This window comes from Petromyzon marinus, chromosome 1 (genome assembly GCF_048934315.1).
Source record: "Petromyzon marinus isolate PM22_M1 ecotype Great Lakes invasive population chromosome 1, UKy_Petmar_22M1.pri1.0, whole genome shotgun sequence".
In the NCBI taxonomy this organism is placed as follows: domain Eukaryota; kingdom Metazoa; phylum Chordata; class Hyperoartia; order Petromyzontiformes; family Petromyzontidae; genus Petromyzon; species Petromyzon marinus.
In genome coordinates this window covers 1,635,808-1,640,095 of record NC_133667.1, presented here as the reverse complement: position 1 = coordinate 1,640,095, position 4,288 = coordinate 1,635,808, and positions in this window count along the sequence as shown.

The following is a 4,288-nucleotide window of genomic DNA, read 5'->3' as shown; positions in this document are numbered from 1 at the left end:
CTAGGGGTTAGAGCTTGTGGGCTTACTCCTTGTGGCTACTAGGGGTTAGAGCTTGTGGGCTTGCTCATTGTGGCTACTGGGGGTTAGAGCTTGTGGGCTTACTCCTTGTGGCTACTAGGGGTTAGAGCTTGTGGGCTTACTCCTTGTGGCTACTAGGGGTTAGAGCTTGTGGGCTTGCTCCTTGTGGCTACTAGGGGTTAGAGCTTGTGGGCTTACTCCTTGTGGCTACTAGGGGTTAGAGCTTGTGGGCTTACTCCTTGTGGCTACTAGGGGTTAGAGCTTGTGGGCTTGCTCCTTGTGGCTACTAGGGGTTAGAGCTTGTGGGCTTACTCCTTGTGGCTACTAGGGGTTAGCTTGTGGGCTTGCTCATTGTGGCTACTAGGGGTTAGAGCTTGTGGGCTTACTCATTGTGGCTACTAGGGGTTAGAGCTTGTGGGCTTACTCATTGTGGCTACTAGGGGTTAGAGCTTGTGGGCTTACTCCTTGTGGCTAAAAGGAGTTAGAGCTTGTGGGCTTACGCATTGTGGCTACTAGGGGTTAGAGCTTGTGGGCTTACTCCTTGTGGCTACTAGGGGTTAGAGCTTGTGGGCTTACTCATTATGGATACTAGGGGTTAGAGCTTGTGGGCTTACTCATTGTGGCTACTAGGGGTTAGAGCTTGTGGGCTTACTCATTGTGGCTACTAGGGGTTAGAGCTTGTGGGCTTACTCATTGTGGCTACTAGGGGTTAGAGCTTGTGGGCTTACTCCTTGTGGCTACTAGGGGTTAGAGCTTGTGGGCTTACTCCTTGTGGCTACTAGGGGTTAGAGCTTGTGGGCTTACTCCTTGTGGCTACTAGGGGTTAGAGCTTGTGGGCTTGCTCATTGTGGCTACTGGGGGTTAGAGCTTGTGGGCTTACTCCTTGTGGCTACTAGGGGTTAGAGCTTGTGGGCTTACTCCTTGTGGCTACTAGGGGTTAGAGCTTGTGGGCTTGCTCCTTGTGGCTACTAGGGGTTAGAGCTTGTGGGCTTACTCCTTGTGGCTACTAGGGGTTAGAGCTTGTGGGCTTACTCCTTGTGGCTACTAGGGGTTAGAGCTTGTGGGCTTGCTCATTGTGGCTACTGGGGGTTAGAGCTTGTGGGCTTACTCCTTGTGGCTACTAGGGGTTAGAGCTTGTGGGCTTACTCCTTGTGGCTACTAGGGGTTAGAGCTTGTGGGCTTGCTCCTTGTGGCTACTAGGGGTTAGAGCTTGTGGGCTTACTCCTTGTGGCTACTAGGGGTTAGCTTGTGGGCTTACTCATTGTGGCTACTAGGGGTTAGAGCTTGTGGTGCTTACTCCTTGTGGCTACTAGGGGTTAGAGCTTGTGGGCTTACTCCTTGTGGCTACTAGGGGTTAGCTTGTGGGCTTACTCATTGTGGCTACTAGGGGTTAGAGCTTGTGGGCTTGCTCCTTGTGGCTACTAGGGTTAGCTTGTGGGCTTACTCCTTGTGGCTACTAGGGGTTAGAGCTTGTGGGCTTACTCATTGTGGCTACTAGGGGTTAGAGCTTGTGGGTTTACTCCTTGTGGCTACTAGGGGTTAGCTTGTGGGCTTACTCCTTGTGGCTACTAGGGGTTAGAGCTTGTGGGCTTACTCATTGTGGCTACTAGGGGTTAGAGCTTGTGGGCTTACTCATTGTGGCTACTAGGGGTTAGAGCTTGTGGGCTTACTCCTTGTGGCTAAAAGGGGTTAGAGCTTGTGGGCTTACGCATTGTGGCTACTAGGGGTTAGAGCTTGTGGGCTTACTCCTTGTGGCTACTAGGGGTTAGAGCTTGTGGGCTTACTCATTATGGATACTAGGGGTTAGAGCTTGTGGGCTTACTCATTGTGGCTACTAGGGGTTAGAGCTTGTGGGCTTACTCATTGTGGCTACTAGGGGTTAGAGCTTGTGGGCTTACTCCTTGTGGCTACTAGGGGTTAGAGCTTGTGGGCTTACTCATTGTGGCTGCTAGGGGTTAGCTTGTGGGCTTACTCCTTGTGGCTACTAGGGGTTAGCTTGTGGGCTTACTCCTTGTGGCTACTAGGGGTTAGCTTGTGGGCTTACTCCCTGTGGCTACTAGGGGTTAGAGCTTGTGGGCTTACTCCTTGTGGCTACTAGGGGTTAGAGCTTGTGGGCTTACTCCTTGTGGCTACTAGGGGTTAGCTTGTGGGCTTACTCATTATGGCTACTAGGGGTTAGAGCTTGTGGGCTTACTCCTTGTGGCTACTAGGGGTTAGCTTGTGAGCTTACTCATTGTGGCTACTAGGGGTTAGAGCTTGTGGGCTTACTCCTTGTGGCTACTAGGGGTTAGAGCTTGTGGGCTTACTCATTGTGGCTACTAGGGGTTAGAGCTTGTGGGCTTACTCCTTGTGGCTACTAGGGGTTAGAGCTTGTGGGCTTACTCCTTGTGGCTACTAGGGGTTAGAGCTTGTGAGCTTACTCATTATGGCTACTAGGGGTTAGAGCTTGTGGGCTTACTCATTGTGGCTACTAGGGGTTAGAGCTTGTGGGCTTACTCATTGTGGCTACTAGGGGTTAGAGCTTATGGGCTTACTCCTTGTGGCTACTAGGGGTTAGAGCTTGTGGGCTTACTCATTGTGGCTACTAGGGGTTAGCTTGTGGGCTTACTCCTTGTGGCTACTAGGGGTTAGCTTGTGGGCTTACTCCTTGTGGCTACTAGGGGTTAGCTTGTGGGCTTACTCCCTGTGGCTACTAGGGGTTGGAGCTTGTGGGCTTACTCCTTGTGGCTACTGGGGGTTAGAGCTTGTGGGCTTACTCATTGTGGCTACTAGGGTTAGAGCTTGTGGGCTTACTCCTTGTGGCTACTAGGGGTTAGAGCTTGTGGGCTTACTCCTTGTGGCTACTAGGGGTTAGAGCTTGTGGGCTTACTCCTTGTGGCTACTAGGGGTTAGCTTGTGGCTTACTCCTTGTGGCTACTAGGGGTTAGAGCTTGTGGGCTTACTCATTGTGGCTACTAGGGGTTATAGCTTGTGGCCTTACTCCTTGTGGCTACTAGGGGTTAGCTTGTGGGCTTACTCCATTGTGGCTACTAGGGGTTAGAGCTTGTGGGCTTACTCCTTGTGGCTACTAGGGGTTAGAAGCTTGTGGGCTTACTCATTGTGGCTACTAGGGGTTAGAGCTTGTGGGCTTACTCCTTGTGGCTACTAGGGGTTAGAGCTTGTTGGGTTTACTCATTGTGGCTACTAGGGGTTAGAGCTTGTGGGCTTACTCCTTGTGGCTACTAGGGTTAGAGCTTGTGGCTTACTCATTGTGGCTACTAGGGGTTAGAGCTTGTGGGCGTACTTATTTTGGCTACTAGGGGGTTAGAGCTTGTGGGCTTACTCATTGTGGCTACTAGGGGTTAGCTTGTGGGCTTACTCATTGTGGCTACTAGGGGTTAGCTTGTGGGCTTACTCCTTGTGGCTACTAGGGGTTAGAGCTTGTGGGCTTACTCATTGTGGCTACTAGGGGTTAGAGCTTGTGGGCTTACTCCTTGTGGCTACTAGGGGTTAGAGCTTGTGGGCTTACTCATTGTGGCTACTAGGGGTTAGCTTGTGGGGCTTACTCATTGTGGCTACTAGGGGTTAGAGCTTGTGGCTTACTCCGTGTGGCTACTAGGGGTTTGAGCTTGTGGGCTTACTCCTTGTGGCTACTAGGGGTTAGAACTTGTGGGCTTACTCATTGTGGCTACTAGGGGTTAGAGCTTGTGGGCTTACTCCTTGTGGCTACTAGGGGTTAGAGCTTGTGGGCTTACTCCTTGTGGCTACTAGGGGTTAGAGCTTGTGGGCTTACTCATTGTGGCTACTAGGGGTTAGAGCTTGTGGGCTTACTCCTTGTGGCTACTAGGGGTTAGAGCTTGTAGGCTTACTCATTGTGGCTACTAGGGGTTAGAGCTTGTGGGCTTACTCCTTGTGGCTACTCCGGGTTAGGAGCTTGTGGGCTTACTCCTTGTGGCTACTAGGGGTTAGGTTGTGGGCCCTGATCTAGATGACAACAATCGTTTGGAGGGAGGAGGGTTAGGTTTGTTGGTGTGTGCCAGAGCCAGATTGTGTAAACTCTATCCGGAATCAGAATCTTAATTTATCTTGGAGAAATCTGATGAGCTATGGAGCAATTTCCCCTCCCACAGATGTTCTATATTCAATAAATTAATCAATGTTTATTGGTCGCATACACAGTGAAGCTAAAGTTATAGCGGGTGCAAGCAAAATGCTTGCGTTGTCAGCTGCAACAACATTGCAAAGGTATGTCTAAACGAATACACAACAACAATTATGAAGGCAAATAGAT